Raw genomic sequence first — 27391 nt, forward strand, 5'->3', positions numbered from 1 at the left:
CATGGTCGTGCACCTCCTTCCTGGTTCTTATAATCTTCCTACCCCATTTTCCACAATGGTCCCTGAACCATGGGTAAGTGGATTTCAAAATAGGAGTTCTGTCTAAGGAACCACACTCTGAAGCATCTATGTTTTCGCTATTTGTGATCTTTGGTGCTCCTGGCCCTATGTCACATGAGGTAGCTTCATTGATGAAAATTGAAAGATACATTAGTGTTCTCATCATCCCTTGTCTATGTTCCATGAGCAAGCCTTAGGTCTACATCGTAGATATGCCACTTAGGCTTGGGTAATTTACAGATGATCTATGTGTGATCAGTTGTGGCACTCTGTAATAATTTCTGTATATAAGGATTTGCTGCTAGGATCCACAAATGAGAGAGAACATATTTCTTTTGTTTTTCGGAGTCTATGTTACTTCGCTTAGTATAACAGTTTCTAGTTCTATCCATTTACCTACAAATTTCATTATTTCATCTTTCTTTACCACTGAAAACTCCACTGGGTAAATGTACCACATTTTCACTATCCACTCATCAGTTGAAGGACACTTAGGTTGCTTCCATCTCTTAGCTATTGTGAAAAGAGCAGCAACCAAAATGGATGTACAAGTATCTGTGCAATAGCATGAGTCCTTTGGGTATATGCCAAGGAGGGGTATAACCAGGTAATGATAGCTTCATTTTTAGGTCTTTAAGAGTTCTCCACACTACTTTCCATAGGGGTTTCATGAGTTTGCAATCCCACCAGCAGTGAATGAGAGTTCCCATTTCCCTACATCCTCAGCATTTGGTATCATTTGTTCTCTTGATCTTAGCCAGTTGAACAGGAGTAAAATGAAATCTAGGGTGTTTTTAATTTGCATTTCCGTAATTACTAACAGTGTTGAACACTTTTTAAAAAGATGTTTCTTAGTCATCTTTATTTCTTCTTTTCAGAAATTTCTGTTTAAATCTTTAGCCTATCTTTTAATTGGGTCATTTGTTTTCTTGATTCTTTGTTTTTCGATATCTTTATATATTCTGGATGTTGAACCACTGTCACATGTGTTGCTGGTGAAGATTTTTTTCCACTCTTTGGTTTTCTGTTCAATTTCTTGGTTGTTTCTTTTGCTGTACAGAAGCTTTTCAGTTTAATGAAATCCCAGTTGTTGATTGTTGGCCATAATTCCTAAGCAACTGATGTCCGATTCAGAAAGTTCTTTCCTATATTCATATCTTGAATATTACTGCCTACAGTTTCAGAGTTTTAAATTTCCCATTGAGGCCTTTGATCCATTTTCAGTTGACCTTTGTGCAGGGTGAAAAATAACAATCTAGTTTCATTATTCTACAGCTGGAGATCCAATTTTACCAGCATTTACTGAACATGCTGCCTTTCCTCCATTGTATGTTCTTGGCACTTTAGTCACATATCAGGTGGCTGAAATTGTGTGTACTCATGTTTGGGTCTTCAGTTATGTTCCGTTCATCTATGTATCTATTTTTGTGCCAGTACCATGCTGTTTTTATGACAATAGCTTTGTAATATAGTTTGAGATATGGTATAGTAATCCCCCAACATTGCTGTTTGTGTTCAGGATTGCTTTGGCTATCTGGAGGCTTTTGTGCTTCCATATGAATTTTAGAATGGCTTTTTTCTAATTCTATGATGTATATCATGAGGTCTTTGATTGGGATTGTATTGACTCTCTATATAGTTTTTGGCAGGATGGTCATTTTCACAACATTAATTCTTCCAATCCATGAGCATGGGAGATCCTTCCATCTTCTGGTGCTTTCCTCAATCTTTGTTTTGACTGATTTAAAATTTTCATTGTAGAGGTCTTTGTACCTTTGGTCACATTTAGTCTAAGATTTTTTTTCTATTTTCTTTTCTTTTCTTCGTTTTTTGTTTTTGTTTTTGTTTTTGTTTTTTTGTTTTTTTGAAGCTATTGTGAATGGGAGGGTTTCCATGTACTTTTTCTCTGTTATTGGTGTATAGAAAGTCAACTATTTTTTTGTAGATTAATTTTGTAACCTTCCATTTTATTGAAAGTGTTCATCAGTTTTAGGAGCTTTCTGGTGAAATTTTTGGGATCTCTAATGTATAATATCATACCATCTACAAAAAAGAGATAATTTGACCTCTTCTTTTCCAATTAGTACTCCTTTAATATCTTTCTCTTGTCTTACTGCTCTAGCAAGAGTTTCAAGCACTAAATTGAAAAGGAGTGGAGATAGTGGCATCCTTATCTGGTTCTTGATTTTAATGGGAATGCTTCCAATTTTGTTTTGTTTCTGTTTTGTTCTTTCCATTTAAAATGATGTTGGCTGTTGGTTTGTTGTACATAGCTTTAATTATGTTGTGGTATGTTCCCTCCAGTTCAATTCCTTTTAGGACTTTTATCATGAATTCGTGCTTAATTTTGCCAAAGGCCTCTTCTATATTATTGGTATGACAATGTGATTTTTGTCTATGATTCCATTTATATGATTTATGGCATTTATTGACTTACATATATTGAACCATCTCTGTATCTCTGGAACAAAGCCTACTTGATCATGGTGGATGATCTCTTTGATGTGTATCTATATTACAGTTTGTAAGTATTTTGTTGAGAATTTTTGCATCTATGTTCATTAATGCTATAGGTCTACAGTTTTTCTTTTTTAGTTGTGTATTTAACTGGTTTTAGTATTAAAGTGATGCTGCCTTCATAAAGGAATTTGAAAGTTCTCCATCTGCTTCTATCTTTTTGAACAATTTAATTAGTATTGGTTGGAGATCTTCTTTAAATGTCTGGTACAATTCTGCTGTAAATCTATCTAGGCCTGAGCTTTTTTCAGTTAGAGTTTTGTATTACTGTTTCAATTTCCTTACATGTTATGGGTCTGTTTAAACTGTTGATCTCTCCTTGGTTTACCTTTGGTGGTTCCCAGGATTTTAGGTATCCATTCATTTCTTTCAGGTTTTCAAATGTAATAGAGTATAGGTTTTTAAGTATTCCCTTATAATCGTCTGGTGCTTTTTGGTGTCTCTTGTGATGCTTTCCCTTTCATCTCTGATTTTATTGATTTGAAGTTGCTCTTTCTTTTGATTTCTTTGGCTAAGGGTCTATCTTGTTTAGCTTTTCAAAGAACCAACTCTTGATTCTTTGTAGTATTTTCTTCATTTCAATGTCATTAATTTCTGCTCTGATTTTTGTTATTTCTTCTCATCTTCTAGATTTGGGTTTCATTTGTTCTCACCTTTCAAGAGTCTTGAGTTGCAATGTTAAGTCATTTCTTTGTGCTCTTTCTAATTTTTTTAGTGTCGGTACTTAGAGTTATAAACTTCCTTCTTAGGATTGCTTTTAAAGTGTCCCAGAGGTCTTGTTGGGTTATATAAATTTCTTTTTTGACTCATTCATCATTCAGGAGTGTGTTGTTTGATCTCTATGAATATGTGTACTTACTAGGGCTTCTTCTAGTATTGATTTTAAGCTTTTTTTGTGCTGTGGTCTGATAGAATGCATGGAATTATCTCAACTTTTTGTATCTTTTGAGGTTGTTTTGTGCCCCAGTATGTGGTCAGTTTTGGAGAAAGTTTTATTGGGTGCTGAATAGAAAGTGTATTCTTTGATGCTTGAGTGGAATATTTGGTAGATGCCTGTTAGGTTCATTTGGTGTATGGTATCATTTAATTCAGATGTCTCTCTGTTTATACTTTGTCTGGTTGACCTGTTTGATTGAGACAGTGGGGTACTGAAGTTCCCTACTATTACTGAATTAGGGTTAATCTGCATCTTAAAGTCCTGTGGTGTTGTTTTTATGAATTTGGGTGCACCAGATATGCATTTGGTGCATATATGTTCAGGATTGTAATATCTTCTTGGTCAATTGTTCCTTTGATCAGAATGAAGTGATCCTCTTTATCTCTTCCAATTAGTTTTAGTTTGAAGTCAATTTTGTCAGAGATTATATTGGAACCCCTGCTTGTTTCTGTGCCATTTGCTTGGAATATTCTTTACCATCCTTTCACCTGACGGTAGTACCTGTCCTTGAAGGTGAGATGGGTTTCTTACAAGAGGATGGATTTTGCTTCTTAATCCATTCAACTAGCCTGTGTGTTTTGACTGAGAAATTCAGTCCATTGAAATTTAAAGTTATTATTGAGAAGTGCATCATCATAATGTCAAAAAACAGAAATATATATGTTCATTTTGAAATTAGCGAAAGAAATAGATGAGATACGCCAGCCCATGGATGGTACCATTCATATTCGGGATGATTCTTTCCTCCCTGGAAATGCCCTCCCATACATTCTCACAGGTCTGTCTTCTAGCTGATTCTAAATCTACTGATTGACATTAAATATTAACTGTCATAATACACACACACATGCACACACAGAGTCATGCATACATCAATGTACTTAGGTATTTAGAGATTGTGTACCTATATATGTGTGTAGATACATAGATAAGTAGATAGGTAGAATAGATATATAATGACTGCCATCATCTTTTCTAGGATAATTCCTTTGAAGAAATATGAAGGCTAAATTACACAACAAATGTGAGCACAATCTTAGCAGTGACAGTGACGTTTCTCTCCTGTAGACACACACATTCATAGCATGAGGGATGGTTCAATCGGTAACAAGTGAATGTTTCAAATGATGAGGGAACAGTTGATTATACCCATGTAGACACTAAAACTCCTTTCACAAAATAAACATCCCCTTGAAGCAGAAGGTACGAGTGCTTCACAAATGGGTAAGTAGAACACAGTCATGAGCATTGTACTGTAAACAGCTGTTTGCATTTCCCAGGATCTTGCCATGATTTCTATATTTTGTCTAATTTGTCGCCACACCATCTGCTTGAGGATAGATTGATCACTTGTGGTTGAATTATCGAGTGAATCGTGCTCTTGTTTATTATCATGTGCATAACAATACCTTACAATTCTATTTCATGTGAATTAATGTTGAGGTGACAGTGGCTGCCCCTGAGGTTTCATTTGTGCCTAACAGTAGAAATCAGCATGAACAAAGATACAATTATATCATCAACTAGATGGAAACATTCTCAGAAATAAGATCTTGAATCAGATTCTAAGCCTTTCTGTTTGGTACCTATGGTAGGACACATGGCACAAGGCTTGTATGACCATTTGTGTATACAATAGCAGTGTGGGTTCCTGACTGAATAGGCATCTGCCAGACAATAGCAGTTTGGAATAACCCCAAGGCTCAGGTTTTAAAATCAAGAGTTTTCAGAGGAAAGTGACTTGTGAGTAGGAGTCAGGCTTGGACCTACCTATAGGCCATGGTATTGTGAGTGGGAATCAAGAGCTCTACCTTGATTTGATCTATTGAATTTTTTATTTTAGGAGTGTATTTTTCAAATTTGAAATGTTAAATTATACCATTAACATTGAGGAACTTTGGTTACTATGCTAAATTTTTTGATTATTTTAATTCAAATATTAAAAATTTATTTATGATCAAATTAGTTTTAATGAGATTAGAAAGTCTTATGGTAAAAAACCTGCTATTATAATCCAGTCAGAATATTAAGAATCTCTATGCATTCTCTGATCCTATAATCTTAAAAGCTATATAGCTCCAAGAAAATAATAACAATTTTAAGAAAAATAAATTAGCATTGATTAATGTGTTCAATAGACAAACCTAAAACTTAGATTCTGTATGTTATGGTACAAGATCATTCATACTGAGATATGTTTACAAATGACACATATTAAAACTTAAATCAAAAGCACACACACTCCTACACATGCACAGACCCAGAAGCATGAAAACAAATCATTTCACTTTACACTATTGATTTGCCTCAGTTACATGCCTTCATTCTAAACAGTACCATGCTTCTGATCTCTAAATATTCCTGTGAATTTCAAGTGACAGAAATACTTACCGTGCATAATTATAAAAAAAAGATGGTTATAAGCAAACATAGAACAATGAACTCAAAATACTGTTAAATGAAGTAATCATGAGTGACTTTTTAATAGTACTGATATACATGCCTTAATTCCCATCCTGTAATCTCTTCTTCACATCCTCTGTTAATCTGCTAGCACCGAGTCTGTGGTTGTGAATGTTCTTCCATTGAGTCCTTGTACATTTGTTCAGTCACTAGTTCCATAACCCCCCAGAGCTGTTAGTCAACACATTCAATCCTATCTCTCCCCATCAGCCAATCCAAGTATGCCTGCCTCCTCTGATAATGATAAAGAGAATTTCTTGCTAAAAAGAAAATCCATGCATTTTCTTCCCAAGACCAGTGTAGCTCACAAAGACTTGTCTACTGAAGAAACTACTTTTACAGTATGGACACAATCTGGACTATAGTGACTTTTACCTAACCTTGAAACCAAAAAGTTACTACTTATAATGTAAACAAGCTCACTGAGCCATCTGCTCTTCTGGTGAACTGGGCACCTGACCTTAATCACTCAGGAACTCATTTTGCCCTCCACCCAAGATAGTGAATGAATGTGGGAATGCTTGCTAACATATCAAAGCACTGGAAGCAGTGTGTTTACCCCATTGAAAACAGTGAGAAGATTTGAGAAGTCTGTCTGAAACTGTGTGTGTGATTCTAGCCTAGGTAACAAAGGGCAAGATTCTCTGATAAGATAAGGGTGGATCCTAGCTTCGACTTCCCCAGTTCATGCTGGAGAAATTGTTTCAATCAAAGAATGAGTGAAGTCTGGCTCCAAAACACAGTTCCAAGAGACATCTGAAGGAATAGATGCTCAGAGTCAGGTCCACTTTCAGTCTTAAAACTAATGCTGAGTTGGGCTGTTTCTTCATTCAGGTGTAACTATAACATGGCTTAGAAAAGCCACATTCCACCTGTGGACAATTTTTGGAAAGGAGAAAATTCCTGAGCTTTTCTTCACTAAGGATCAAGAAGTGAAGGCAGAAAGGGTTGGGTGATTGGACCCCTGTTGCTGTTCCTGAGCTAACTCATTTCAAGATACTTTGTTTCATTAGCCGCTTGAAAAGTCCATAGGAGGAGGTAGGTTAAATACAATGCAAATGATATTGAAATGAGATTAGAGGGGCTGGAGAGATGGCTCAGGGGTTAAGACCACTGGCTGCTCTTGCAGAGAACCCAGGTTCAATTCCCAGTACCCACATGGCAGCTAACAACCATCCATAGCACCACTTCCAGAGGAATCCAACACCCTCTTTTGACCTCCAAGGGCATTGAAAAACACTGGTGCATTTAAGACAAATGTAGGCAATACCGGCATACACATAAGATAAAAATACTAAAATATTTTTTAAAAAAGAATGAAATTGGAGTCTTTTGAGGATATAGACCCTTCACTGATTGCTGCATTTGTATGGCAATAGGGGAAGTCTCCCACTGTTTTTCTTTCACTATAGCAGGAAGAATCTTCTTGCAGCTTCGAGGATGTCTAAACATAAAGGGGCATTTTTACTATCAGCCGACACATCCACCAATATACATCAGGATTTCTTTAGTTCACATCTTTCCTTTTTTTTTTGCTGGGATGTGTGTCTTTTTTTGAGACTCTGTCTCTGTCTCTCAAGTGCTGGGATCAAAGAGTGTGCTATCACTCCAAGCTTATCTTACTCTCTTTCTAACCCATTCATATCAACCATATTAGTAAAGTAATATGTCAAAAAATCCCACTAAAATACAACAATGCATATCATGAAGGTTGCTAATCATATGTGTTCAGGTATATAAATGTGGCCGTCTGGAAATCTAATGGGTGACCTAAGTCAAGATAGAGAGAAAAATCGTGGTGCATCCCTACTGCATCTGCAGCTGCCCAGGAAGCCAAGATCCTGAAATGTAAACATGCAAAAGGAGATCCTTTAATTATTTAAGATAGTTTCAACATTCTTATATGCACTAAGAATGTTATTGCACAAAGCTAGTATTTTATAATGCACTTTTGTGGACTCTAACAGAAAACACGATAAGATGCATGTACATAATATATAAAATACATTATATAAAATATGCATATTTTTCATTTTCTTTTTTATATTTTTTGACAGTTGTTAGCTGCCATGTGGGTGCTGGGATTCGAACCTGGGTCTTCTGCAAGAACAACCAGTGCTTTTAACCACTGAGTCATCTCTCCAGCCCCACATAATTTTAATTTTCTAAAAATCATTATGGGTCTAAATGTCTCATATTGAAAATGATGTGAATGTGAAATTTATGGAATAATGCATTAAATTTAAAAACTAAAAAGCAAGTCCACAAATGTTGTAGAATGCTGTGCTCCCAAAATAGCAGCCATTACTATTACAAGAGGAGCTGGTTTGCAGGTCTTTGAGAATTGGCCCCTTCCCTCATGATCTGCTTTGGATCCTACATCCCATTTCCTTGACAATATTAGAAAGAGAAGCTTCAAACTTCCCTCCCCCCTTTCTTATGACAATATGCCACACAAAAAGACAGAGGTTTCAGGGTTCCCCTGAGGCTCATTAAGGGGAAACTACTTTCTCCTGGTCTAAAGAATACAATCTGTGTTCTATTTCTGGCCCTAGGTAGAGATAAAACATTCTGAGGTACTCCAAAAATTAGAACATCACATACTCTTGGGGTTGGAGAGGTGGTTCAGTGGTTAAGAGCACTAACTGCTCTTGCAGAGGACCCAGGTTTGATTCCCAGAACCCACATGGTAGCTAACACCCATATGTAACCCCACTTCCAGGGGAATTCAACACCCTCTTCTGACCTCCGTGGGCACTGCATGGCACAGATGCATTTACATACATGTAAGCAATATACTCATACACAAAAAATAATAATAAGTAAAATACTTTTTTTAAAAAAAAGAAAATCACATACTCTTGTCCCTTATGAGTTAATCCAACTGTGCAGGGCTTGGTGGTACACACCTCTAATCTCAGCACCTACAGGCAGAGGCAGGTGGATCTCTGTGAGTTCCAGGACAGCCTGATCTCCATAGTGAGTTCTAGGCCAGCCAGGGGTACATGGTAAAACGCTAGATAAAGTAATCGGGTTCCAGCGGATGTATGCACACTGAAGGACATTTACAGACACAAACTTGACTTGATAGAACTTAATATATATGACAAAGTGCATGAAATCTGGTGGAGGGCTATTAGAGGAGTGTAGATAGGGGAGGAGGCATTAAATATGATCTAAATATATTTTATAATATTCATAAAAATTCAATAAAAATCACAAAGAAAGAAAAAAGAAAGAAACAGATGAGAAGATGGTAATTGTCAAGGTTTTGCTTTGGGTCTAGAGAGATGTTTCAGTGGTTAAGAGCACTGGCTTCTTTCCAGAGGAGCAGGGCTTCATTCCCAGCATCCACATGGTACCTAACAACTGCTGGTAACTCCAGTTCCAGGAGATCTGATGCCCACTTCTGGCCTCCATGGGCCTGCACCACATGGTACACCTATGTATATGCAGGCAAATCACTCATCCCCACAAAATAAATAACAACCTTTTTGGTCTTTTTTTGGTTTTTTGAGACAGGGTCTCCCTGTATCCCCAGCTGGCCGGGAACTATGTAGACCAGGCTGGCCCTGAACTCGGAGATCTGCCTGCCTCTGCCTCCCAAGTGCTGGGATTAAAGGCGTGTGCCTTAATCTAGTTGGCCTGTTAGTCAGCCTGCCAGGAGACCACCCCACAGCAAAGTTGATCCATCTGAAGACATAATGAGAGGAATTCTTAGTCCATTAATGAACTAATGTACTTTGGCTTTCCAGAAACTCCTCTTTCAGTGCAGCTGGTCTCTCAGCTTCTGCCGCACAGCCCTGCTAAGCCTGCCTGCTCTTTTTCTGAGTTAACTCAAAGAGCATAACTTTTCCTTTCCTTTTTTTCTGTCACCTTTTTGGATATTGACCAAAAGTTTAAGCCATCTTTCTCCAGTGCTCTGAGCCCTCGCTCCTCTCTGAAACTCACTCCCATCCTTTTCCACCCCACTGCTTGTTGACCTGCTTTGTAAGACATGTGCTTTCCAGAACCCTAAACCCAAAAGGACCTCCTCCCTCTTTTCCATCCCCCTCTTCCCAGCAGCTTCTGAGATTTATGCCTTGCTTGCCCTGTTTTTGTTTTTGTTTTTTTCTTCAAACTCTTAATACACCAGTCCCCAGGCATCCTCTTAAATCTGTTTTAAAATTATTTTATTAACAAAACTAAGAACCCATAAATAGGAACCTCAGTTCCCCCAGTAATATTACTGTCTTCATCAGAGTAACTGTAACTACTTGCAAGAGACCCTCAAAATCCAGCTTGTTGAAGTTTTCTCACAGAAAGAGCGGGGTCGGGGGCACTCTCACCTGAGGCTCCAACCCCTCTTCCCTATAATTCCCTCCCAGGGTGTACACAATTCTGCAAAAGCTGTGCATGGTCTGGTGGTCTCGAGGTGACAGAATATATAGAGAGTGAAGGTTACCTGGAGAGGGAGCTCTATGCAGCTATGGAGAAGTCAACACCCATGCTGGGGTGAGACTTTTTGGCAGTGTAGCTGATTGGGGGTCAGCTATGCTCCTGGAAATAGCTCTTTACTCTTGCTCCATAAGCATGCCCAATAAACCCATTGGTTCAATGGACTTTAATGGACTCATACTTTGGTCTGTGGCCGGTGCCTTACCTGAGGTGAGTAGATGCTCATTCACATCTCCCCAGGAAAAGTTCAGGCAACAATATATGAAAATTTACACAACAATCGATCGTGGAATTGGCATGGATATGTTCCTTCAGAGCTGACTTTCGCAATCATCATGTTTTAAGTTTTACATAGCCATGAGTGTCTGCTTATTTTCTTCTGTCTTTCCTTTAGGACGTGGCACCCCTCAGAAAACACACTTTTTTTTTTTTTTTTTTTTTAGTGCTCTGTTTTCCCCATACCCTCCATTCAGGACACATCACACTCAGAACACCCTGAAACAATGCCTTCCGGGTTTCTAGGTCTTTTTATCCCTAGCAGGACAGAGTTCACCCACATAAAATTGAATATGTGCTAATCTCTCCCTAAGAACACATTCCCACCCCTTTATACAGCCTTTTTTCTCTTTTCCTTCTTCTCCTCCTCCTCCTCTGCCTTCTCTTCTTCTTTTTCTTTCTTTTTCTTCTCCTTTATCTCCTTTTTTAGTTATGAATGTCAATTGTAGTGTTTCATATTTTCAACATCTAGAATATTAATTCTCCAGGGATGCAATTTGGGAGATTTTATTCTTTACAAATTTTTATCTTTCAGGATTTCAGTATTTGGGAATATGTTGTCAATGATTATATCTTTAAAGAATTATATCACCATTATTGGCTACATTTTTTTTTTTTTTTTTTTGAGCTGTCCGAAAAGAACAGAAGAGGGCATCGGATCCCCTGGAATTGTAGGTACAGATCGTTGTTAGTTGTAGTGCTGGGATTCGAACCTGAGTCTTCTGCAAGAACAACCAGTGTTCTTAACTGCTGAGTCATCTCTCCAGCCCCTTGGCTACATTATTTTACTTACTCTTTCAGGACCCTCAGCAATAAAACTGAGGAGAAGGAGGTCATATTATCTGGATTTGTCTTCTATGTGTTTTGTAAAAAAGGGAGTCAGTAGCATTATGCATGTTAAATACTTTGCACATGTGATACATAAGAAGCTTTCAACAATTGTTAGAAAATATATCTATTAATTCATTATTTTTAAGCCAGAGAAAGGAGTGGGAATATAATATATCCCTGGTGATTTGGCTAAGTTTTCTCTTGTGTTATATAAGATTGTTGTATTACGGGGCTGGAAATATAGTTTGCAAAACACCTGGGTTTGGTTTCCAGCACCCCTGTGGTGGCCAACAATCTTCCGTAACTCCAGCTCCAGGGGATCTGACAGTCTCTTCTGGCCTCCCCCAGGCACCAGCCTCCAACATGGTGCACTTACATACGTGCAAGTAAAACACTCATACACATAAAATAAAAAATAAGTAAAATATTTTATTAAAGTATTATTTTATTATAGGATGGTCAGAGTTTTAACTTTTTTGCATCTCCCAATGATTGGCATGAGATGGAAGTCAGTTTTCCGTTCATATGGGATTCATTACTAAACCTGAGAGTCAGCTACATCATCTTGTCAGGTAGACCATATACAAAAAGGGCTGGTTTTAGTAGGGATGATGAGAACAGAAGATAGAAACTGGTCAGGTAGGGAAAGAGCCCCCCAAACTGTACTTCTAAGAATGTCCTTGCTGGAGGCCAAGAATGTCAGCCAGAGCTCTGGATCCTCTTTCCTGTTATCGCCATTTGTATATGAGCATCTCTACCCAGCAGCTACACATGATCACATGTCTGAAACTGGGAGGGGGAACCTAGGCTCTACGTGTCATTGGGCCAGTTGGATTGACCAGCCCATCTCCCTCCCCATGCCTTACCACAGTTTCTGTTCTAAATCCTTTAAAATGCTCCCAGACTATCAGCTCAAAACTGATACAAGGGAAAATGGGGTACTCTCTTAGGTTTCTTAGTCTCATAATAAGAGGATGGGTCCCCTCTGCTGTACGGGACCTTTGCTATCTCCCTCTTTCTCTCAGTCTCTCCCTCTAAAGCTCCAGCCTACGAATCTCTGTGGTCTGTGAATTTTATTCTTCAAATTTATGAGACAAAAACCCAGAAAGTCACTAGCTCAGATGGCTTTGGTAGCTGTTGAGTTTTCTAGGATCCTAGTTATACAAGTCAAGTTCCTGGACAGTCAGGAAAGGTTCTGTTACTCTCAGCAGCGTACCAACATTCTCCTATCAGGGAGGGATGCAGTATATTTTATTTTTTGTGTCTTTCCATCTATTTTATATTTTATGTTTTTGATTTTTTTAGTTTTGGATTTTTTTTTTTTTTTTTTTTTTTTTTTTTTTTTTTTTTTTTTTTAGTTTTTTGGTTTTTTTTGTAGCAACAAATATGGGCTGGAGAAATGGCTCAGCAGTTAAGAACACTGACTGTTCTTGCAGAAGACCCAGGTTCGATTCCCAGCACCCACACGGCAGCTAACAACTGTCTGTAACTCCAGGGGATCCAATAACCTCTCTGTCCTCTGCAGGCATTGCACAACATGGGTGCACTTACATACATGCAGGTGTAACACTCATACACATAAAATAAAAATAATAAATATTTTTTAAAAAGTTAACAACAGACAATAGAAATCACAACCACAAGGTTTTAGAAACAAAAACAGTTATGTGAGTGGCCTACTCTCCATGCTAAACAGCAACATTGTCTTGGGCTCATAGTAAGCTGCAGCCCTAGGGGAGCAGCCTAGGCTACTTTAGGTTAATCACTGCAGCTTCGAGTTAATTGTTATCAATCCCTTTCTCCAAGGCTGCTCCCTTGAAGGTTCCCACACATTTCAAGCAGTTCCTGCAACAGCTAGCCTAAGTGGGTTCTTTTATTATTGTACTTATGATCAGTTTACAAATACGTATCAAACCCCGTAAAAATAAACCTCATTTCATGTCTAGTGTCAAGCTGTGCTGCTTTTCAAGCCTGAGAGTATGTCAGAATCACCAGGAGGACTGGTTAAAAGCTAGAATATTGGGCCTTGACACACAAGCCAGCAGTTCTGGGGTGTATGGGCAAACTCTGACTCTGCTTGCTGCTGTTGCTGTCTCTCCTGCCAAAGAAACAACTGCTTAGAGACCAGAGCATTTATAGACAAGGATGACGAGAGGCTGGACTATTGTTGTATTAGTCAGCATTCTCCAAAGAAACAGAACCGGTAGAATGAATATATATGTATAGAGATTTATCAGCCTAGCTCACAGGATAGAGTCCGAGCAGTCCAACAATGGCTGCACCACACTGGAGAGGCTGAGGATCCATAGTCACTCAGTCCATGAGGCTGATGTCTCAGTAGTCCCAATCTGGGGCTGAAGGTCTGATGAATTCCAAAAGATCAGCTAGTCTCCAGTCTACAGCAGCAAGCAAACTCACCAGCGAGATAGAAGGCAAGCAGCATAAAGCAAAAATGGTCTCGTCTGCCATGGACTTTAATACAGGCTGCCATCAGAAGGTAACACCCACATTTACGGCATGTCTTCCAGCTTCAGATGATCCAATTAAGACGATCTCTCTCATTTCAGTTAATCCCAGATCCAGTCACATGGACACCCAGGATTAGCCATCACAGTTGTAAACAAGGCTGACAGGTGAATGAATGACACAGAAGTCTAACTTGACTAGAGAAGCTTTACTGGACCCCAGATGTTCCTACTACAAATCCCAGTTCCCTCTACAGTCTTCTTCTCTCTTTCTGAAGTCCACATCTCCAGTGAGACTGCTCCTGTATATGAATGTGCAGAAAACAAAGCCAATTATTTCTAAAGCAGAGACAGATCTCCAGAAGTTCCCTTCTACCCTGACTATTTCACCTTATTGTTTCATGGCCCCTCTGCCTGAAAGGTCTCTAGTCTGGGGCCCAAAGGGGACACTGAAGCAAATTGCCCTTTGGGTAAGTTATTAATGATATTGGAATATCAGAGTGTCTTTGACAGCAATGCAGCCTTCCTCAGCTCTGCTGATCTGAACTTTAGAGGCTAGCATCTGGGAAACTCAATGGCCAACAAAGCCATCTTAAATCAGGGCTTTCAGGTTCTTGTCTTATGAATTCAAAGAATGAAACACATAGACTCAGAAGGTTAGTCTTAGAAAGAAGAATTTATTATAGGGAGCTTAGGAAAGAAAGCAGAGCTCCTGTACAGTGGGAGGGGGTTCTAGGGGTTGGGTGGGGAGTGGGATTCCATTGAGGCTCACGCTCTGGAGTTAATAAGGTTTTAGTGAAGGGAGGCAAGGAAGGAGAGATGAGCTGCTCAGTCCACTTCCAAGTCCAGGTGTCCAGGTCCCTCCTGTTTCAGTCACATCCTCAGTGTGGTGTTCAAGAACAGGGCACTCCTTTAGGGAAAGGAGGTGAGGCAAAAACCCAGATACTGCCTGGGTTTTCCTGGCATCCGCAGGCTATGGCAGAACCAGAGGCAACTTCGGCTTAGATATTTCTGTCATCTCTGATCTCAAGCAAGGTCAAATATACTGGTAGGCCCAAGGACATTTCCAGTTCTTAGCCAAGAAAGAAGCTGACCTCTTTTCTTCTTGTGTCTTTTTACCTTAAACTGCCTAAATAATTTCCACCTCCTGTTCTCATTATTAATGCCACAGATATATGGACAGATAGAAAGCAGGAACTCTAAGGAGAGTTCAGCCCATGAGGGCTCTTCTTATAGATATTAGAGGATTGATACAGGGGAGAAACAGCATTCCCTAGAGGGTCCTTAATCTCACTCATGAAAGAATTTAATAATGGACTCAAACAGAACCTTTAGGACAATTTTATCAGAATTTAAAGAAAAATCTCCAGGGCAGGCCAGATGTGAATCCTGGTAGTTATCCTGAGGAAGAGAATGGAAGGGAGAAGAAAAAAATAGCCATGAAGCTGGTTTAGAGCTGACATGGAGTCAGACATGTGGTAGACTAACAGCCTCATGGAGGGAAGAAGGAAGCTTTAGAGAAGTAAAGAAACTCAAAATGCTGAGGCAGCCCAAAGTGTTAGGGAAAGCATGTTTAGAAAAGGGGTATGAGGAAGAGAAGGAGAATTCTTTTTGAAGAATTCAGAAAATTGGGCTGGGCTTACAGAGAGCCATATGTCTGTGACCCAGATCTATGAGAACTGCACTAGGAGCAGGATTCCCGCCAGGAAAAGTTCACCACCTCATTAATATACTAGGTATTCTGCACATCTCTTTAGCACAACATAACATCTTCCTAGACATGATCCTTTGAGCAGGTGATTGACCAGCAAAACTGGAGAGTTGAGTGTGTATTCAAATCAGAGAATCTTCATCTTGGTCACTGAATCTTATGGAGCTTTTTGCTACTCTCACAGGTTGAGGGAAGGTTTTACAGCACCCGCCTACAGCCAGATTAGCCAGGCTGACTCTGATTCATGGGTGGCAGGTGGAGAGAAGGTAATTCCACAGAAGAAATGCATGGCTCTGAGGATGTGGGGAAATGAGGAAGGGTATATCTAGGTTATGTGTACACATTATCATGGTGGGGAATGTCACCATCAGTAGACTTCTGATATCTAGACAGTCTGTTTATAGCATCATAGACAGGTTTTTGGTAGGGTGTCTGTCTCTCCTTATAGCAGCAGGGGTCTGAGAATGAACTATGAAGCCAGAGGACTACAGATGAGCATAACATGAACAACAAAGTCTGCTCTGAGATTCTAACCCTGCCTTCCACTGCACCTTGAATATTAGTATCTCAAAATATTTATCTGTTTTGGTCATGCAGTTGATACAGGTGAAAATGGAATCGCCTTTTAGAGTTCTTAGTTTCATTCAGCAAAAGAATTTAAGAATGAATTCAAATGAAGGTTTAGGGCAATTTTATTAGAATTTAAGAAAAAAAAATCCTCAGGACAGGCAAACTGTAAGTCTCAGCAGCTGCCTTGAGGAAGAGAATAGAGGGGAGAAGGAAAAGGGCCATAAAGCCATGCCAATTTAGAGCTCACATGGAGATCATACTGCAGACCAGCAGCCACATGGCAGAGAGAGGAAGGGAGTTAAACCCAAGATGTTCCTGTAAGGAAATAAGAGTCAGAAAAGGAGATGAAGGAAACCAATCTTTAAGGAACAAGCAGGTCTGTTAGGGCAGATACCTGGAATGGGGGAGGAGAGGGGAAGGGGAGCAGTTTGTGGTAAGGTTGTATCTTATCAGAGAAGGCAGTTGCTATTGCAGGTGGGCCATAGTCATGAGAGACGCTGGATTCAGAAAAGCAGCCAGAGGGTGGCAACCAAGAGAAGAGCATTCAGTGTCTCTTATTTCTTCATCAGTTGGGGCAGTCCAAAGTGTTAGGTAAAACTTGGTTAGAAAATGGATATAAATAAAAAGGGACTGGAGATATGGCTCAGCCGTTAAGAGCACTGGCTGCTTTTCCAGAGGATCCAGGTACAGTTCCCAGCACCCCACTAACAACCATTCATAAGTCCAGTTCCAGGGGATCTGAGCCCTCTTTTGGCTTCCATGGGCTTTGCATGACACTGGTACACTTACATACATGCAAGCAAAACACTCACACACATAAAATAAAAATAAACTGTTTTAAAAAGAAGAACAGAAGAGAAATTAAACTTTTCTGAATTCAGAAAGGTGGGCAGTCTTACAGAGACCCATGCCTCTGGCAGAGTCCAGAAGCATTATACTAGGGAACAGGGATTCTGGGCAGGAGATGTTCACCATCTCATTAGCAGGTTATTTTCTGCCTATCTCCTTTGTTGTTTTAAGCATGTTTTAAGGTTTACCTTCCTTCCTAGGCATGATCCCATGACTGGGGCTTACCCTTTACAGTGTCTGAGACCACGGGAAAGGACTGCTCAGACTCAAAAAGGTTTGGAATCAGCTGAATCTGTTTAGCTGGGCTGCACTCTCTGAACCAATGTAGGGAGTGCCTCCCTAACTGGGAGAAGATGGGATAGAGGTAAAGTATGAAAGATAAACTCCTTGGTACAAGATTTAAGCCTTTACAATTTTATTAGAATTTTAAAGAAAAATCTGGGGGGCTGGGCAGGCAAGTTGGTAACCTTGACAGCTGCCTTGATGAGGAGTGTGGTGGGATAAAGGAAAGATCCATGAATTCATGCAGGTTTACAGCCTGCATGGGAGTCAGACACATGGCTCACTGGCAGCCACATGGCTGGGAGAAGGAAGCTTTAGAGAAAGTAAAGAAATACAAGATGCTAGGGCGGCCCCAAGCTGTAAAGAAAGCCTGTTTAGGAAGGGGATATGGAGGAAAAAAGGAAAGATCATGATTTCCTGAAGAATTCAGAAAAGTGGAAAGACTTACAGACTACATGACTGTGGCTGGTCCAGAAGATCTGTGCTAGGAGGTGGGATTCCAGGCTGGAAAATTTGCTATGGCACTAGGTATTCCGCCCATCTCTTTAGCATAACATAAGGTGAACACTCCTTCCTAGGGTGGTCCTATGACGAGATGATTGACCAGAAAGGTGGATTCTTTTTTTTTTTAATATTTTATTTATTATTTTTATTTTATGTGTATGCATGTATTGCCTGCATGTAGGTAAATGCACCTGTGTTGTGCAATGCCCAAGAGGACAGAAGAGACTGTCAGATCCCCTGGAACTGGAGTTACAGACAGTTGTTAGATGCCATGTGGGAGCTGGGATTTGAACCTGGGTTTTCTGCAGGAGCAGTCAGTATTCTTAACCACCGAGCCATCGTTCCAGCCCGGAAAGGTGGGTCTTTTAAGAGACTAGATTTTATAGTCTTGACCAATTAAACTTACACAAAATGGAGGAGCTCAGGCTATTACACCGGAAAACTAGAAAGTTCAGGTCTTCATCCAGACCAGAGATCCCCATCCTCTTAGCATTTTTCTCTCAAGGTTCCTGCCAATATAACACGGTTTCAACCCCTAGGCACTGGTGCTGCAGTGGAGAATCGTCATTACTGCCTTAAAGTTTCCCATTGCCTAAATTAAAATAAATAATTGACAGGTTTCTTCCTGATTTCAGATCTCTCTCTCTCTCTCTCTCTCTCTCTCTCTCTCTCTCTCTCTCTCACACCCACACACACACACACACACACACACTCACCATGCTGGAATCAAACTCAGGCCTCTATTCATGTTAAACAGATATTCTACCACTGAGCTGTACCCTCTGCTTCCCTTTCTTAGAGCAATTACTTTAGAAAACTTTTTCTCTGCCCCTTTGAGATGTAAATCAACAGTCCTGGAATGTCTTTCTCTAGGACCTCCAAGCCAACCCTTTGAAATGCAAACATTAACATTAAAAAGATAGCGCCTCCTTCTCCCAGTCTCTAAGGGAGGTTAGGAGCCTAACTTTGATAAGCATTAATTAGCAAACAGGAGGGCCTAATCACTTTGACCAACCTTCTCCTTGAGATACTCTGGGTACAGACTTCATTAACTTTCCTTACCATTTAAAAGTCTTGCTTCTTGTTTCTGTGATTGAAAAAGTCTTGTCCATTTTACAATAGCCTTAAATAAAATGTTTCTTGCTGCTTAACACTTCCCATCTGCCGTAATTTTCCTTTCACAGGCGAATTGCCCTCCCTGACTTACCCAGGGGATTTACCCCTGGGTTCCAACCTTCCATTACCTTCCTGTCCAGTTGTTCTAGACATGAACTTGCAGTGCTCTAGCTTCCAAGTCAGATACTAAACAAGAATGTAGCTTAAATAGCACTCTCTGGGTTTTGTTTGCTCATTTTTTGTTCTTTGAGAAAGCTAAAATCTTTCTTTCCATGAAACTTTAATTTGCATACATTCCTTCCATAACAGATTACAACTATAATTACTGTCAACATTCTGCTCTGCTCAAGTATCAGTGGCTCAGACCATTCCGATCATGTGCTGTGGTGTATTTGTCAAATCTGTGTATTTGCTTCCCTCTGCCTACTATGACAGTCCAGGCCCTCCACACACTGCATTCTGAATATGAGTTGTTTTTGAGGAAGACCTGGTCTGACGGCATAAAGAGATTTAAACGTTTCCCATAAACACAACAAGCTTTCCTGCCATCTAGAGCTTGGCTTCTTTTGACAAAAAGACAAACCTGTCTCTGACTGCCAAACAGGTTTCCTTGGAGCATGTAGATAAAAAACACCACACCCAATAGCATGTGAAGGTAGATAAGCTGTTTGGAACAGGGAAGTGACAAACTGCTCAGATTTACTTGATAATCAGATTGCAGGGCACTTACAAAATGGCTCAGTGGCACTTATCTGGATGGAGGGACAACTGATGCGGACCAATCGGCCTTTAATGTCAACCATCATTAGTCCCATAGTTCATCAGATCATTTTCAAACTTTGGAGAGTAATAGAATGCTACTAAATACTGGGATCACACAGATAAACACCCTGATAACACCCTGAAGACATTTGCAATCTTCAGTGATCAGAGGGGGACAAGGTTAGGCTTCATCTTCAACCACTGTGTGCATGTATACACAGGCTCTCAAGCATGCAGACCCACACCGACCCTTCAAAACACACAGATCCATGAATAATATAACACCCTATCTCTCTGCTCAGAGTAAACTTGGCATGAGGATGGCACCTGGTACATGCACCCCTAGGGACCCACCTCAGTCTATCCCTCCTAAGTCAAGTTCCCTGCGTCTTTCCTCAGGCCCCTGTCCTTGCGTGCCTCCTTTAACCCTTCTTGGACATGAAAGATGCTCCTGTCTTCAATTACAAACTCTTCTGATATATGGATTTTGCTTCTGGTAAGGAGAAGTGTTCTAGCCAGAGGAAAGGTATCTTCTTGAGGAATAAAAGGAAGGCTAAAAGAATGGCCACCTCACTTCCCCAGGTTTAATTTCCTGCTAGCTTATCTTTGAACATTACTTACATGGAATCTCTTCTTCCAAATCTGAGTTATATTACAAAATCCCTCATCTGTGACCTCAGTGTAGAACAGCACTAAAGTGCAGGGAAAGGCAGTTATCGCTGTTGCCCAGAGTCCCTACTGGTCACTGGCCTGAATTCTTCCTCACCCCTCCCTTTCTTGAAGCAGTCAAGGCCGTCATTGTTTGCTCTGTGATCTTCCTGAGTATGTGCAAATACAGACTCATTAATTCTGCCCTCATCTTTATTGAGCTAAAATGCAACTAAATATATGAGTCTGTGTTCTTATTCAATGATTCATTGATTTCATGACCTAGTCTAGCACAGATGACTAGAGTGGATATCAGCTGATCATTCTCCCAACCTTTGTAATATGCAGACGGTCCTAAGAACCAAGGCCTATGGGTCAAAGGATGAGTTTCTTTTCTAAACTGCTAAGAGGATGTGCTCAGTCAGAAAGCATTTCACAAATCTGAGGCCCAGATCAAACACTGCTCAGCTTGCTTGGCAGAAGTTATTGGAGGGAGGGCAATGTACAGAGTCGAGGTCAGTAGAACACCAATGTCAGTAAGCCAAGATGCAGAGCCTAAGAATGGAGAAGGTCTGGACTCAAGCCTCAGTGCTCAAAGCACCACAGAGGACATTGAATAGTCTACACATAAAACAACCTGGTAGCTCCAGTAAACCTACAATTCAGAGAAAAGCATCAGAGACTCAAATGTTCTTCATAGTTGGCTATATTATACAGAGTCCTCAGTCAAACTGAAGAGAGCCTGCTTTTGAAACACCAAAAGGACACAGAAAGGGATGTTTTGTTAAAATTACTGTAATCTTCTACTTAACTTTAGTCCACCAACACCTTTATCCACTCTTCAAGACTATCATATCTTATATTAGATTTGCTAAACTTTTGGTCCTTACACATGTGTTGACTCAGGTGACCCAAAATGTTGGTACATTCACAAGTTCTTAAAAATTCTTTATATCTACACTGGGCGCATGGTGACGCATACCTTTAGTCCCAGCACTTGGGAGGCAGAAGCAGGCGGATCTCTGTGAGTTTGAAGAGGTGAGGGTCCCTAACTAAACCAAAGGAATGCCATTTTAAAGTGACCTCTCATTTCTGAATAAGTTAATTGTTAAATGTAAGGTGAATTTTGTACTTGTTATTTCCTAGCAACCTTTGAAGCCGAAAACAATGCACAATACCAGGGAGCCAAATAACTGCAAATACCATAGAATGTCTTGATCAAGGACAAAGGCAACTCCTAAATTGCATACACCTGCTTCTGTAAACAAGCTTGCTTGCTTCAGCTTGGATAGGGGATTATGACTGTTTTCGGAAATTAAACTCTGACCACCGCACTTGTCTATAAAAACTAACTGCAGCCACGAGTGGATGCTGTTCTCTGAGCACTCACCCAGCCTGGCTGTAAATAAAGCTTCCTTCCTTGCTTTTCACTGGCGAGTGGTAACTGCTCATTTGTAGCCTACTACAAGTTCAAGGCCAGCCTGGTCTACATAGTGAGTTCCAGACCATCTGGAGCTACAGGGAGACCCTGTCTCAAAAAGACAAAAAAAAAAAAAAAAGTTGTATCTGTATTCTTCTGCGTTTACATAAGCAAAACCATAGAGAACCCCCACTCACCCTGAAGTCCACAGCAGCTACTGCAGCATTTGGGCTCCAATATCAAAATGCGTTTGATGACATTACAGCTGTGAAAGCTGTCTTTCCTTCCATTCCTGTCTATTCTCTGAAACCAGGCTGACCAAGCCCCTGTGTGCCTCTTCTTTTGTCTGACCCTGGGTTGCAGTGCCACTACATGACACCATGATCATTATTTACATGGCTATTTTCACTCCAGGACCTGGGAGGTTTTAGAGGGAAGAAGCAATGCTTATTATGTGTGATTTTTACTTTTACCCGTGAACTACCCAAACATCTGATTAAGCATCATTTCTACAGCCTTGACAGTACTTACTTCTAGGACAGATCGACATTAAACCTGGTGACCCAATAAAGAATCTAGTTCATCTGGGTGTGGGTGTTATCTAGTTTTTTGAGAGCCTGAGTAAAACGAAAACGTAGAAGAAGGTTGACTATGTTCTCTGTGTGACCAAGTAGCTGAAAGGTTGATCTGCTCTCCACACTCTTCTTTATTATGGTTTCTATGCTCAGACTTGAACTAGAATCTGTGCTACCAGCTTTCCAGCTCTCAGGGTTTCAGATATGCCTCTGAGTTTGGTGAGTCTCCAGCATGGACAGACTTAATTGTGTACCTTCTTTCCATCCATAAGAGCAAGCACCAATCCTTTATGAAAAGTACTGTTTTATATAATGCTATTTCTATAAATGATATAAGTATCCTACTGAAAATACGTGTGTGGTGTCAATGCTCCGATTCTGTTTCTCTAGAGAACACAAATATAGTTTGTAATCAAGCACCCAACCTATCTCTGTTACATAAGGAGGGGTATCACTAATATTTATACATGAGTATAAAAATTAAAAATAAAGAGGCCCAGATGTTCTTTAGAGGTGACTCCACAAGGATCTCCACCCAAACTGAACAGAACCTGTCTTTATCTTTAAAAAATTAAAATATGAACTAAATAATAGAATAAACTATGTAAAAATTAATATTATAAACTAAAAACGTAAACAAAAGTAAATTTAGGACTGAGAAAATGTCTCAGTTGGTAAACTACTTACCAGGAAAGGGTGAGGAATTGAGTTGGGATCCTGGGATACCATGTATAAAGGCCCAGTGATGCCTGTAATCCCAGGACTGGAGAAACAGATTGGAAGATACCTGAGGCTTGCTGACCAGCCAGTTTAGCTGAATTGTTAAGCATCAAGTTCAGTGAAGGTGGGAATGAGTGAAGAAGACATTCAATATCAACCTCTAGCCTCTACTGCAAACTCACACAAGTACATATACACAGGTGCACATTTGTACACATACACAAACACATATACATTTAAACAAATAAATAAATTTAAAACATAATGTCCAGATTAGGCAAACAAAAGTTTTAAAATAGTATTTAGTGATTTTCAGGTTTTGGATCTCAAAAAGTAAGGTGAAGAATGAGGGACATAGACACCGGTATCAACCTCTGTCCTCAACGTGTATGTAAACACATGTGCACACCCATGAACATGTACACATACACATACATATGTATAAACACAAAAATAATTCATTAGAAATAAAATATTCAGTCATAAGTTATGAAAATATTAGTTATTTAAGGATGAGAATCCACCACAAAGATGACTCTCATTAAAAAAAAATTCAAAGATTCTAGTGAATTCTAAGACCATCTACAGAAACAAAGAAAAATGAATGTAGACCAAGACAAAGATAAATGATATACAGAAGAAATTTTGGGATGAAATTCTGTTGTATTAATAGAGTTGAATAGAGCTAGACTCAGAGTCTATCTCCAACCTGCATTTGTTGAATTTATATTTTCTGAGCATCAGTGTTTGGAGCTATAAGATGGAATTGAATTGACATTTTTGTCTTAATATACTATTGTAAAATGAAATATAATAGGACCTCTACAGCATCTGTCATGTAAGTGGATGCACAATAACTTTTAGACCACATTCACATATCTGATTCTAAAATTAAGATCTATATGATGATAAGACTATGTTTAATGAAAAAATGAAATTAACAAACCATGATAGTAAACAGAAAAAAGCAAAAATTGCCATATTTTGTGAAATCAGTAGGCTTTTATCCCAGACTTGATGACTAACAATTGATTTCTAACCAGAATTCAAAAATTTATTTAATTTCTTGGGGCTGGAAAGATGGCTAGCTGTTACGAACACTTACTGTTCTTCCAGAGGACCCGGGTACAGTTCCCAGCACCCACATGGCGGCTAACCACCATCAGGAACTCTAACCACTGTCCATAACTCCAGTTCCACGGGATCTGACACCTTCTGGCCTCTGTGGATTTTGCACAACACAGGTGCAGTTAACAGACATGCAGACAAAACACTCATAAACATAAAATAAAAATAATAAATAAACTTTTCTTGAAAATTATTCCATTTCTGAAAGCAAAGATAGCAATCTTTTACTCATGTTTTCCTTTCTTAGGGAACTATTACCCAGTATTTATAAACATTCCTCCTAAGTTTTAAATTTGCCAACAAGATGCAAAGTCTAACAAACACTCTAATTTCTACCTTTACGTTGTTCACACATCCTTACTATGAGGCGGTATTAAGTGAGGCAAACATAGCACTCCCATCTGTTGACTTTGTTTGTGAATCTGGAACCATCTCCTTGGAAGAGCCGCTGCTTCCCCACCCTTGAAGCAGTTTCAGTGGCTGCACACTATTTTCTTGGCTCTATTGCCTGTCTGCCCTGTGTGCCTGCCCTAAAGAAATGAACATTAGATGCAACATCTCATCAAGAAAAGGCTGGAAATGCCTCACAGATAATTATATTTCTCTTGCAGAGACGAATTCGGATCCTTCTTCTAAGTCACATGTAAATATGACATTTGAAATTTTTTATAAATAGACAAGATGATTCTGAAACAATGCAAAAATGAAGCACACAAAGAAGTCGGGGCTGAGAACCAGAGCAAATTATTATTGTGATTATTTAGTAAACTGAATTTAGACTAGGACTGACACTGAAGATACATCCATTACCATATTTTCCATTAGCTATCTGCCATCCTAAGCAGCATCATACTGCGATCCCATGGCTAATTTTAGCTTGAGTAATATAAATTATTTCTTATGTTCAATTTCCTTATTTGATATGACAACTTAAAAGAAAAGTATACCTCTGAACTTGATGTGAAAAATGGTATACAATGTGCTTATTACTGGCAGAAGTGAGAGTCTGTCTCAACTCTCTCTGCCTCTCTGAGGAAGCTGTAGTAGTTATTGCTTTCCAGGTTTTGCATTTTGCTTCCTGTTTAAATCAGTGCTGCATAAAAAAAATGCTTAATATATTCTGCACATTTCTTTAAAACCGGGGCAAAATATAGTTGCAGTTAGGAAAAAAAATCAAAAATATGCTGGCATAAATATATAAAATACCAGCTATAATTGACGTGATTATCTTTGGTAGGTGATTCAGTACTTTGGTGAACATTTATTCTATTTTTAAATATAGTTATTAAAGAGAATGAAAAGAAATGTGGATTTTTTGGATTGCTATTGAACTATGAAACAATCATCAAGGAATTAGTTCCAGTGTTCTGTAACTCAGATACTTATTACATTTAACAGAAATGAAACTTTGCAAACAAAATGTCCTGTTTTAAAAGACTTATTTAATTTTTAATTATTTGTAGGTGTGTGAGCATGTACAGTTGAGTGGTGATACCCTTGGAAGACAAAGATGTCAGATTCCATGGAGCTGGTGTTGCAGGTAGTTATGAGGCATCTGATTTGGATCCTGGGAACGAAACCAGGTTCCTCTGCAACTGGTGAGTCTTTCTCTAGCCCCAGTGTCATTGTTTTTAATATGTCTGTATTTCAATAACCCTGAATATAAGCAAATTTCTGCATCAATAAGTGGTGTTTTACGAGAAAGAAAAAAGTCTTGTTATATCAACTGCATTTATTCTGTTGCAATATATTTATAAACCTAATAATACTTTGTTTAAAGTCTAAGATTTAAAACAAATATTATTTGCAAAGAATGCTTTTCTTTTAAATAAATGTTTTTCCTAAAAGCTAATATTTAGGTTGATTTAAAACATGTCTCTAGTTAAATTTTATTTAGTAAAGAAGCACTTACTGTATGTCTCCTGTTCAAATGCAGAATCAGTGGCAGAAAGGGTATCAACATGAGAACTGTTCATAGACCCAGACAGCGCACATCACGAGCCATGTTCAGCCAGAATGGGCTTTATCAAGACTATAAACCTGGTGTTTGAAAAAAATAATGTTAACATTAGTTCATCTAAAAACCCTGAAGTCTTATACTGCAGATTATGTTTTATAACATTTAATAATCTTCCCCTACCTTCTCAAATCACAAAGGTTTAGAGGCCATTTATTTGTGTCAACAAAGTATCACACATGGTAGACTCCCTGAAGTATGAAGACCTATAAAACTAGTGGTTAAAGCAAGTGATTAAGGGAAAGTAAGAATGTCTTAAAATTGAAAGTGTATATACAACTACCTGGAACAGTTAGGTGTGGTGGTGGCACATTACTCCCAGCACTCCTGAGGTGGAGTCAAGCAGACCTAAAACAGAATTAGAAATTAATTTTTAATTAATTTCTTTCTAAAGTTAATAAATTTTAAACCATTGTTTAAAAGAAAAATGGATCTGGAATTTAACTCAATGGCTCATGTGGAAGGTCTTAGATCTAAAAAACTGTATTTAAAATATTCATAAATGTGTTCATAGATGAATTTGGAGACTGTTAGTTAAATAAGTGAATTCTGAAGATCTGTGTCCTGTGCTCTTTGTCTATTTTATTTTATTTTTTTGAATACTTAACCCCATCCTGCAACTGTACATTTTCTCCATTGATTAAAGTAGATTCTGCTCAATGGCCAGGGCTAGATTATAGGCTTGCTGTCCAGGAGAACTCACATTACATCTCAGTACTTTCTGATGCAAAAAACCAAACCAAACCAAACCAAACCAAACCAAACCCAACAGCATGGCATTCTGATGAAGCAAAGCCTGGGTGCGTTCTGACTACAGTGGAGTATACACCAGCTTGACAGTGGCTTAGCAGGGCCTCACAGGTTGAGTTTAAAGTCTTACGATATTTTTTACCAATGATTTGCAGCAAATCTTTTGGTGCAGATTGAATCGAAGAGGTTAAGCAAAGATCTTATGTTGAGAATTGGAAGATACATGGAGACAGGACACACATTTTGATGAGTAAAAAGTGGCTTGTTAAGCAAATGGATTTGATCATTTGAGCAATTTATGGTCCTGAGAAAGGGACTGTTTGATAAATTTGATTGCTGGATGAATGGATTTT

The sequence above is a fragment of the Nannospalax galili genome, unplaced genomic scaffold (genome assembly GCF_000622305.1).
Source record: "Nannospalax galili isolate Female #2095 unplaced genomic scaffold, S.galili_v1.0 scaffold550, whole genome shotgun sequence".
In the NCBI taxonomy this organism is placed as follows: domain Eukaryota; kingdom Metazoa; phylum Chordata; class Mammalia; order Rodentia; family Spalacidae; genus Nannospalax; species Nannospalax galili.